Here is a 12125-nt window from a genome sequence, read left to right on the forward strand (position 1 = left end):
CTATTCATATTGACTATAAACAATGCACAAAATCATTTTGCAAAGGCCTTTAATAGGTCCATGAAAAAAGTGTTTATTTGAAGAATATTTTCTGTGAAAAAACAGAGAAAGAAACAGCTTTTCCTTCCTTCCTTCATTCATTCAAAAACATGTACCAGTGTCTGTTTATACCAGGCATTGTGTGAGGCACCAGGGTGACAGTAGTGAGCAAAAGAGACAAACTTAAGGGGAAACCAGGGAACTGAGATGGTAGTCATTTTAATGATGAATCCACATTAGGTTTATTGGGAGCAATAGGCGGAAATAGCCAACAAGAAATAATCATATACAGGAAACGACATTCTCTAGGCTGGACCGTCTGGCATGAGTATTATTTAGTCCTTTTTTCCGTCTCCTCTCCTTTTTCCTTTATTTTAGTTATAATAGAGGAAATCGTGCTATCACAAAACATTTCATATGGACATTTGTTAACATTTCAAATAATGCTTTGGGTAGTAGAAGTAATTGAATTCTCTTCCTAATAACATTATGACCAACAGTATTTTACAAGCATGGATATGGTAAAGAGGTATGCAGACCTCTGAGCTTGGAATAAAAATCTGGAATAATAGATCCTTACAAAACAAAAGTTGTCAAAGTCTATTATGAAAATCCAGGATCTTGACTGGCATAAACATCTACTAAAAAGATGAAAGGATAGCATTTGTTACTGTCATTCAATTCCCTACCTCACCTTTTTTTAATACGTTTTTACTTTCTGACTCAGATATAATATACAAAATGAAAAATATAGCCATTAAAAACTAAAATCAGAAGAGAAATCCCCTCCACCTCTCCCCTCATAAAGGCATAGAAGAACATTTGTTTGGATTTTGTTGTATGTTTTTGTAAATTTTGTCTATGCTAAAATAAAATATGCCCTTAAGAACCAGAAAAATAATTTGGTTTCCCTTCAAATGGAAAGATAAGACTTTGTTGTTTTATCTTTCCATTTGAGCACTGGTTCTAAATCCTAACATTAAGAGCAATCAAAAAAAGCTATATGCTTTCTATTATGGGACCACAATAAAATAATAAAATGTATTGCTAATTCTTGCATTCAATTACTTTGTTCTGTTAGCACAAGTAACTTTCAAAATTCAAGGGAGGGGCAGAGCTAAGGGACACTTGCAGAGAGAATGTGCAAGGACCTCCATGACCACACCTCCCTCCCCAGTCTCCTCCCAAGCATTCTCTACTGACTAAGAGTACTGAACTCTCAAATTCCCGAACTGACTCCCTCCTTATCCTTTCTCAGTCTGGTCTCTCCACTGAGAGTCCTTTCCTCACATCCTCCAATTCTTTGCCTGGCTAACTTTTATTTCTACTTCAAAACCTTGCTCAGGTACCACCCGGTCTTGAAATGTTCTCTGACCCTTTTCCTAAGTCAGGTTCTCTGGTAGAGTATTCAAATCTGATTTGTTGTTGTTGTTGTTGTTGTTTGTTTGCTTGAGACGGAGTCTCGCTCTGTTGCCCAAGCTGGAATGCAATGGCATGATCTCAGCTCACTGCAACCTCTGCCTCCTGGGTTCAAGCAATTCTCCTGCCTCAGCCTCTCGAGTAGCTGAGACTAGAGGCGCATGTCACCACACCCGGCTAATTTTTGTAATTTTAGTCGAGGTGGGGTTTTACCATATTGGTCAGGCTGGTCTGGAACTCCTGACCTCAGGTGATCCATCTGCCTCAGCCTCCCAAATTGCTGGGATTACAGGCATGAACCACAGTGCCAAGCCTTTTTCCTGGTTTTTAATCAAATATTTATTTGTCTATTCTTTCCTCCAGTAGACTCATTCATTGCTCCACAAATATTTCTTGAGCACCTGGTGTTTGCCCAGCACTGTGCTAGGTGCTAGGGAGATAGGAATAGAAGAAACTCTCTAATGTAGTTTCTTGAAGACAGTAACACTTGATAATTATTTATGGAATGAATGAGTGAAATTAGGTCATTACATACATAGTGGAAGGAAGAACTGAGACCTGGAAGTGATTCTGTTTTTCCATTTCTCCCATCTCTCACACCGCATTGTGTTATGTAACACATTTCTAACACCCTTGTTTCCTTAAGTTTTTGTTCTCCTCCCTCTGGTTGTGTTTATTTTACTACTGTCTTTATTGCAACAAGCAGGAGCTTTTGCATAAGATGAATTTGATTCTAATACCAGCATTGTTACTTACTAGCCATATGACTCTTGGCTCTTTCCTTAACCTCTTCAATTTCCTGTCTGTGAAACAGAGATAACAAATACCTATAGAATAGAATATCGTGTGAAGATTAAATGAGATTCATATTAAAGAGCTTAGTATGAAGCCTGGCTCTTGAAGCACCTTTCCTTTCATTTGTCCCTCCCCTACTTCTACCCCTTATCCTTCCTACAGGACATCATCAGGGCAGTAGTGGCTTGCAAGATGATTTCAAGTGATACATGGAAGCACATTTTTAAAAACTGTGTAATTATTTTGATACATTATTGTTTTGATATATATAAAATATGTAACTTTGATTTTTATAGAAATCTTTGCTTTGGATATGTAAAAAATAAAGAAAGGAGGATTAAGGTTCTAAAAATAGCATAAGGCAAAAAGAAAAAAAACCTGATACATAGATGCCTGAAAACACTGCAGAAATGAGCAAAGACAATGCCATATAAGAAGAAAAACATTAATCACAAAGTCCACAAGCTGTTATGTGTATTGTGATTGTCCTCACCACATGTTTGTGCTGACAAACTGACATGGAACACAGGTACACTATTCCTTTCTCAAATGTCACTTATGTAGAAAAAATCCAGTCCTGAGACTGCAAAGACTCCAGAGACTTCAGCTGCATGATCATGTCTTTAGCTTGCTTGGAATAGGATTAGTCTGTAATAGAATAAGAAGTCAGCCCCAGGTCCCTAGAAGTCACCTGTCCAGCTCCCCTCCATGATAAAGAACAAAGTGAAAGACAATTGCTCATTTATGTTTATGAATAATTAATGCCCAAGTAGAACTTCTAAAATATTTTGTGTTCTTCACACTGTGTATCTCCATTTTCTGACCTATAAATTGGGTATAATAATAGAATCTATCTCATAAGATTGTTATGAAAGTCAAATGTTAACATAAAGGAAGCACTTAGAAACATATGATGTAAAAGTTCCTACATATGTGTGAGCCGGAATTACCATTAATCTAGTTGAGACCAGCCTCCAGTTTGCCTCCTGTCCTAGCAGCCTCCAAAGAAAGTTATTTATCTCTTTACACCACCAATCTTCCAGCCTTTTGTTGCTTTGTGATAAAATCAGCCTGATAAAAAGCTTCCTGTCTTTGGACACTGGTATTCAGAAATATGGAAAGATCAGATATTCTTTTCAGTGTCTATTTTTACAGACTTCTACTCAAAACTTAGATTTTCTATATATTTATTTGTTAGAATTTGAGAGATTATCTCTCTCTCTGTCTGTCTCTGTCACACACGCGCGCGCGCACACACACACTCTTCTTGTGTTGCACAGGAGAGAGTTCACCAATTTCAGCGACTTTTTAGGAGACTTGTTTGCAGTGGGAACAACAACAACATACAACATGAGTTGACTTCCACCACCTCTTACTTGGCCCTGGAAATTGAGATCTACGTGTAGGATGCTCTCTGTACAAGGTAACACAGTTTAGCCCTAATGATTATGTCATAGCTGCCCAGAAGCAAAAAAGGATGGCTATAGGATAGCTAGAAATTGGGAACAGGCCATCCACTGCTGAAGCCCTGGACTCTTCCCGCTTCCTTTAAGATGAGAAGCTGCCTGCCCACCCGCCCCTGCCCCCACAACAAAGTGGATAACCAAACAGTGGGTCCTTTAGCCTTGGGGGATGGGGCTCTGGGCTAGGGAGAGTCTGCGGGAAGTGCCTGCCCAGATGGGCTTATTGCTTATTGGTCACTCCTACTCCCTTCACACTATGCATTTAAGATCTCGGCATTTACTATCTCCCTGAGACAGGTAGATATGCAGCTTTTTCTCTGAGAAATAGACAAGTGCCAACCTGTCCTTCTCCAGTGTAATCTGGCCCAGGTATCTAAAGGCTCAACTAAGGACCAAGGCCCGGTAATCTCCCCGCCCTAGCCGGGAGATTCACAAGTGCCCAAATTCACAAGTTTCACAAGCGCCCGCATCACTGCCTCCTGCACTCCTCTGCAAATGCCCTGGCACACCCGCGACCACGTATCCCTGAGTTTCCTAGCTTAGTTCGCCCCTTCCCTTTTCCTTCAAGTCAGCAGCCCGGTGAGCATTCCAGGGTCAGTCCTGGCGCTCACAGTAAGGACAATCTCCCACCTCTCCCTGCTGGATCACAAAGAGGAGCTGGGACATTCGCCCTTTTCCCCCACAACCGGCACCCTGCGCTGGCCCAGAGCGCAGCGCCCACCTGTGCCACCGCTAGATGAAGAGTCCCTCACCGCGCGCTGCCTGGGCGCACGGCTGGTGTGCCGCGCTCACCACCTCTACTGGACTCAAGGGTGCTCCCGGCTCACGCTTCTTGGGGCTTCCTGCGTCCGGGTTCCCTCTCCCCCTACTCGCTTTCTTCCTTCATTCGCTCTTCTCTCAATTTTTCCTCCTGTCCTTACCCCATCAACTCTAACATTTAATCAATTCCCGGGCTCCTCTTCCCTGGGCTTCTCTTAGCTGGGTTCCAGCGACCCCACTATCCGTCCCGGCTCGCATTTCTGCACCGCCCTGCCCTTCACTCCAGCACGCAGCAGGCCCGGCGCTCAGACCACGCGGGAAGCCCCCTTCGGAACCGCTGGCGCAGTTTTCAGACTCGCCCGCAGCCCAGAGACCAGGTGCCCACATCCAGCTCTGCTCTCGCCTTCTCCCTTGAAAGAGACTCCTTGGGGGCTCCCCAGGCCAGAGTTCCCCGCCCGGGGAATCATGCTGGTCTCTGGGGTGGCCCAGCTGTCAGAGAGGACAGGTCTATTTTAAGCCTTCCACCCAGTGTCCCAGTCCTGAGGACGCGGGCGCGGGCCCAGGGACTTGGGTAACACCTTGCCAGCACGATCCCGAGCGGTGGCGGAGCCAGCTCCCCCGGCGGGAGTCCGGCCTTTCAGCCAGGCAGGCGGCGCGGCCACGGAACGCAGTCCCAAAACAACCAACTCGAAATCCAAGAGCCCAGGGAATCCCAGGGCGGTGGGCGGAGGTGCCCCATGCCCCAGCCCCCTGGGAATAGGCTACCTTGGCGCAACCGCTTTTCCTTGAAAAGAAGTCACACATGAGCCCGCCCAATCAATCTCTTCCCTCCATGTGCCCTAGTTTACGTTATTTCTAGTCAACCGAGTCATTAGCCTGCAATAACCCACCCAAAGCGTGAATCTTTGGAAAATAATAATAATTAGGAACTATGAGCATGTCATGAAGAGACGGGGCTACACACGTGTGCGTGTCCCCCATGCATACACACAAGCACCCACCCGTAGACTGAGATCCAGCTGCAAATTTGGACATTGACGCGTCTCTAAGTCTAACAGGAAATACCAAAAAAAAAAAAAAAAAAAAAAATCCACTCACCCGCCTCTTTTACTACCCTTTCCAGATCGGGATTCAGGGGAGGTGTCAGAAAGGGATGGATAGAGAGACCCTTCTTTCTTTTCTTTTCGCCTTTCTAAAAAAGAGTGGCAATTTCCATCACGTGATAGGGGCAGCATCCCCAGTGTCGCGTTTCCTGCGGACCCTCCCTTCCAGGCCAGCCACCAATCGTCAGGCGGCAACCTGAGAAGTAGTCCAAAGCATCCTCCCAGGTGGGGCCGAGATGTCCAGCTGTCCTTCAGGGGTGAAGCCTGCCCAGACCCTGCTCCCTCTTTCCTGGGTCCGGGATAACCGAGAAGATCCTGGTGTGGGTTTATTTTTCGACGGTTAGATTTCTTCCATGCGTCAAGGTTGCATTTATGGGATCTGTCCTGTAAGCTAAAATACATGTGGATCTTTATTTTAAAGTCTGTAAAACAGTGTCCACGGTAGGTAACTCACTAAATTTCCTCCTGGTATGGAGGTGACAAACGTGAACTTTACATAAAGAAAAAGAAACATTTGGGGAAACAGTACAAATGAAAAACCTGTAATTCACAGTAAACATCACTTTATGCATGAAAGAAACGGGATGACTTGCTGGTGCTTAAGAGTGGGTCTTTGGTGATAATTTTTTTTTCTAGAATTCCAGTTTAAGCATAATCCTCAGTATACATGAAGAAGGAATTAAGCTATAATGATAAATAGCACTCAAACTTCAATTCTGTTTATTAAAGTTACAACCTACCATTGTACGGAAAATTGTTTACATTAAAACTATTTTCTAGTATTAAACCTTCTTTGTTTCAAAGAAGTCCCATGTAACAAATACGTTCACAATCCCCCATTTATTTAGTAGTGAGTTGTTATTCTTTAGGGAAGGAAATTTATCCTATGGAGACCTTGATCCCACAGTGTAACTAACTCACCAGGCAACACAATTTACCTTCTGAATTCTCACACATCCAATTTGACTTTATTTAGAAGGGCAAGTCTCACTGCCTGGCCATATTGTGAACACTTAGAACCTTCTCGTTTTATAGTTCCCAGTAACTGTAACACCAGCAACAGCTTAGTGCTTTAAAAAAAAATAATATAACAGCAGAAACTCACCTGGATAATGCATAATAATCAGAAACACTAAGATCACTGCATTAATGCACACACACATATACATCAAACTGTACTAGGACCATGTGATGATACAGATTCAATAGAAGGATGGTGTAACACATTTTCACTGGAGCTACAATTTTAGAACCTAAAAAAATTATATAAAAATGTTTGTTTTATAAAAACTGAGTTTCTTCTGAGCCCCCGAGCAAATATGGCAAACCTCTCTATCATAGCAAGAAGTGTACATTTTGTGGAATTAGACTAGATCAGGATAGTTTTGAATTCCCTATAAGCATGTTGAAACTAGATTCTCTTCACATCATCACACTTCTCCATTGATTCTCATTTTATAAACATCTTTTATAAAGCTACTAAAATGTCAAAATTGCTTGGATTTGGAGAGAATTAGTGAGATCAAGGTAGATACACATTTCTCTTTTCCTAACCTGCAATTTAGTAAAAGCAAGACTCAGGTTTATAAGACAAAAAGCCATTCCAGAGAAGGAAGACTCAAATGAAGATAAGATCATCTGAGTCTTCTCAAGATAAGTAATTCCAAGACACAAACTGGTTTACTGTGCAACTGCTCAACTTTTAAATGGACAGCTTCTTTAATCAGTTCTTGACATCTATATCTTAGCTAGCATAGAAGAGATCAAAAGCAGTGGTTCATGGTCTAATGTAATAGAGAACTATGAGTTATGCATTTATATATACTAGTAATATTAATCAGGTGTGGGCTGAGGTTAAATGAGTCTTGTATTCATCTATAAAACAATAAAATTATGGATATTATACATCAATAGAGTCTGAGAAGATCTAAAGCAATGCCTGGGTAGGATGAGACAACTGACAACTCTTTATTTTCTGTGTTACAATAAAAAATTTGAACCATTAATGGTCACATTGAATCTGCTTACCAATCCTCAAGAGTTTCTTTTAAACTTGTGTTTGAAAGGATGGGAAGCAATTCTAACCAATGACATGAGTATTCCTGAGGGCCACATTGTGAAACACATTTTGGTTTCTCCTCAGATCATTCACTGGCTGTAGAGTACATAGCTTGATTTAGAATCTCAGAGTTGCCACCTACTAGCTATAGAACCTTGGACAAGTCTCTTAAGCTCTTAGTGCTCAGTTTCTCATCTGAAAAATACAGAATGTTTCCTGATACATTGCTTTCCTGACTTAAATCATGTTCAGAGGGTACTACAAACACACTTAGTGATGGAGAAAAACAGAAGCTTATAGAACAGTTAGAAGTTACTCATCATTTTGAAAAGCTGAATTGATTGGAACTCTCTAAAATTATTTTAACACTCTGGGTTTAGGAGTGGTCATTGGTTTTGTTGTGGTTGCTTTTGTTTTAAGAAAAATCTATATTTAAAAATTTATGAAATATATTTTTCAGAACTGAAGCTAATACTTGTAGAGTTCTATGCTGCAACAAGTTTAAAAAACACTGTTACAATTATCATGATTCCTCAAAGGTTTTATTTTTTAAATAGACGTACATATTATCTGAAGCACATGTGATAATTTAATACATTCATATAATTTGTAAAGACCAAATCAGTGTAATTGGGCTATGTATTACCTTAAATATTTGTCTTTTCTTTATACTAGAAGCATTCAAATTATTCTCTTCTAGCTATTTTGAAATACACAATCAATTATTATTGTTAACTATAGTCATCCTACTAATCTACTACATGCTGGGGCTTATTCCCTCTATTTAACTGCACTTTTATACCCACCAATCTTCTATTTTTTGAGATCCACTTTTTTATCTCCCATATGTCACTGAGAAAATGCAATATTTGTCTTTCTGTGTATGGCTTACTTTAGTTAGTATAATGACCTCCAGTTTTATCCATGTTACTGCAAATGACAGGATTTCATTCTTTTTGCAGCTGAATAATATTCCCTTGTGTATACGTTCCACATTTTCTTTATCCATTCTTCCGTCGATGGACACCTAGATTGATTCCATGTTTTGGCAATTTTGAGTATTGTCACAAAAAACATGGAAGTTCAGATATGCCTTCAATATATTGATTTCCTTTCTTTTGGATATACACCCAGAAGTGGAGCTGTTGGATTATATAGTAGTTCTATTTTTAGTTTTATGAGGAACCTCCATACAGTTTTCCATAATGGCTATACTAGTTTATATTTCCACAACAGTGCATGAGGGTTCCCCTTTTTCCACTTTCTTGCCAGCATCTGTTACTTCCTACCTTTTTGATAAAAGCCATTTTAACTAGGGTGAGAGGACATCATTTTTTAAGAAAAGATTAAATGTAGTTCTATATATGTTTTTCTAAGTTATTTTTTAAGTTCAGGGGTACATGTGCAGGATGTGCAAGTCTGTTACATTGGTAAACGTGTGTCATGGGGGTTGGTTGTACAAATTACTTCATCACCCAGGTATTAAGCCTAGTACCCATTAGTTATTTTTCCTGATTCTCTCCCTCATCCCACTCTTCATCCTCTGATAGGCCCCAGTGTGTGTGGTTCCCCTCTATATGACCATATGTTCTCACAATTTAGCTCCCACTTAAAAGTGAGAACATGCAGTATTTGGTTTTCTGTTCCCGCATTGGTTTGCTAAGGCTAATGGCCACCAGCTCCATCCATGTCACTGCAAAGGACATGATCTCATTCTTTTTTATGGCTGCATAATGCTTATTGTCATTTTGATTTGTATTTCTTTGATGATTAGTGATATTGAGCATTTTTTCATATGCCTGTCGGCCATTTGTATGTCTTCTTTTGAAAATTTTCTATTTAGACCCTTTGCTCATTTTTAAATTTTAGGGGTTTTTTGTTGTTGTTGTTGTTGTTGTTGTGTTGTTTACTATTGAGTTATTTGAGCTTCTTGCATACTCTGGTTATTAACTGCTTGTCAGAAGGATAGTTTGCAAATATTTTCTCCCATTCTGTGAGTTTTCTCTTCCCTTTGTTGATTCGTTGTTGTTGTTTGCTATGCAGAACCTTTTAGCTTAATATAATCTCGTTTGCCTATTTTGGCTTTCGTTGCCTGTGCTTTTTCAGTCTTGCATAAAAACTCTTTGTCCAGACGGATGTCTTGGAGAATTTACCCCATTGTTTTCTTCTAGTAGTTTCATAGTTTCAGGCCTTAGATTTAAGTTTTTAATCCATTTTGATTTGATTTTTGTACATGGTGAGAGATTGGGATCTAGTTTCATTCTTCTGCATTTATATATATCCAGTTTTCCCAGCACCAATTCTTGAAGACTGTCCCTTCCCCAGTGTATGCTCTTGGTTCTTTTGTCAAGAACATGTTGGCTGTAAATGTGTAGATTTATTTCTGGGTTATCTATTATGTTCCATTGGCCTATATGTCTATTTTTATGCCAGTACTATGCAGATTTGGTTACTATAGCTTTGTAGTATATTTTGAAATCAGGTAGTGTGATGCCTCTAGCTTTGTTCTTTTCACCCAGGGTTGCTTTGGCTATTTGGGGTGTCTTGTTCTTTGAGGTTTTTAATTAGTCAAAAGCTCGGTGACACTCTTAAGTTGGGATGGAGCATGCAGTATTTCTCCATGATCATGATTTGCGATATTAATAGACTTTAACATAAACATACACCTTAGGAAGGACATAGAACATAATTATTATTTAAACACCATATGACAGTGCTGTGAAGTTCATTGGTTTATGGATTATCACTGTGAAGTCTTGTTGCAGTGATTTTAGTAGTCTTTTGTATAATTAATGTTTTATTTGACAGTAGAGTTTTTTTTTTTTTTGTTTTGTTTTGTTTTGTTTTGTTTTGTTTTGTTTTGTTTTGTTTTTGAGAGGGAGTCTGGCTCTGTGGCCCAGGCTGGAGTGCAGTGGCCGGATCTCAGCTCACTGCAAGCTCCACCTCCCGGGTTTACGCCATTCTCCTGCCTCAGCCTCCCGAGTAGCTGGGACTACAGGCGCCCACCACCTCGCCTGGCTAGTTTTTTTGTATTTTTTAGTAGAGACGGGGTTTCACCATGTTAGCCAGGCTGGTCTCGATCTCCTGACCTTGTGATCTGCCCATCTCGGCCTCCCAAAGTGCTGGGATTACAGGCTTGAGCCACCGCGCCCGGCCGGACAGTAGTTTTAATATGAATTATTTTTCAAGAACAATTATCATAACTAGTAAAGTTGCTTTAGGTTTCAAAGTATCTTCACATGTATTATGCTACTTTATACCAAAACAACCCTGTCATGTAGGTATTTTTATTTTCCCCTTTCAATGGGAGAGGAAATTGGGTTCAGAGAGGTTAAGTGCCTTTTCCAAAGACATAGAGCCAATAAATGACAAAACTAAAGTATGTACTAGGTTTTCTGACTCCAAATTCACAACACTGCCTCCACAGCTCACTTCCCTTTTCTTCTGAGCATTTCCTTTACTAATACTCGTTATTGCTTTTCTGTCTACAGTGGTGCCAACCCCAAACGGCACGTTTAGCCATAGAATTATGATTTTAAAAATAAATTTCTATAAAGTAATTCTTTTGCTTTGTCATAACTGCAGGAACCTCTAAAAGTCTTCTAATGATAGTAAAATGTTTTTATTTTACATGAATTTGGATTTGATTTATGTTGAAACCTTAGTTCAAGAGAGATGGCTAATTGATCCTTATACTTGAATGGTCTTCATAGCCTACAATTGCTCCAATTCTGCATATTTGCTTCTTTTATTCCTTGGTTGCCAAAATTAAGCTCCAATTTCCTATTTTTGCCTTCTGAAGAGATAGAGAATGTTAATCTATTTTCTAATTTTCACAAGGCTAAATCTAAAATGGAACAAAATTTGCAGAATTCTACAGAAACATTCAACTTTTCATCTTCAAATGCAGGAGATGGGTGTCATGAAAGGGGTCAGAATCAGGTGCTCATTTTCATCCACTCCAGTATTTAGTTGTTCAGTGCTGCAGTGCTGTTTCTATTCTGTCTCGTCATGTAATTAGTTGTTTTGCATGGTTCCTCTTGAGGCTGCAAGTCCTGTAGATGCTTTGTCAGAACATTTTTGCTGAATAAATCAGTGAATGGATGGATGGATAAATCAATTCAAGCTTCTCTACTTTTCAGAAGTTTCGCTCAGTAAATAATGTTATTAAAGATGCGAGTATAATAGTATCAAACAAAACATTTTTGATTGAAATACTACTATGAAAAAGACTTTGGACAGTAGAGGTTCTAAAATTACAACATAATTTGATGAGGGGCCTTACCTTACTTTGGTCTGGAAGGGAGAAACCTTCCTAACCTATGTGGTACACTGGAGAATTTGAATCTGATTGGAGTCGTCTTCTGTGCCTCTTCATGCAACAGTCACTGACCAGGAACCATTCTGCTTCCTACTCCACTTGGGGGACCAGTGCCCTTTCAGTCCTTTCTCTGATGAGACTCTCAGGAAGGTGGAAGTTCTGGTCCT

At 40.0% G+C, this 12125-nt stretch overlaps 1 protein-coding gene across 2 annotated transcripts in view; it reads right to left on the reverse strand.

Annotated features, from left to right (window-relative positions):
- The window catches only part of SLC38A4 (solute carrier family 38 member 4), a 67891-nt gene extending 62160 nt beyond the window's left edge, over positions 1-5731 (reverse strand). For both annotated transcript variants that reach the window (XM_037997231.2, XM_073020649.1), the window contains exon 1: positions 5574-5731. The gene's annotated coding sequence lies outside the window, so the exon portion shown is untranslated. The remainder of the gene's footprint in view (positions 1-5573) is intronic.
- Positions 5732-12125: the final 6394 nt, after the last annotated feature.

Source organism: Chlorocebus sabaeus, chromosome 11, assembly GCF_047675955.1.
Source record: "Chlorocebus sabaeus isolate Y175 chromosome 11, mChlSab1.0.hap1, whole genome shotgun sequence".
NCBI lineage: Eukaryota > Metazoa > Chordata > Mammalia > Primates > Cercopithecidae > Chlorocebus > Chlorocebus sabaeus.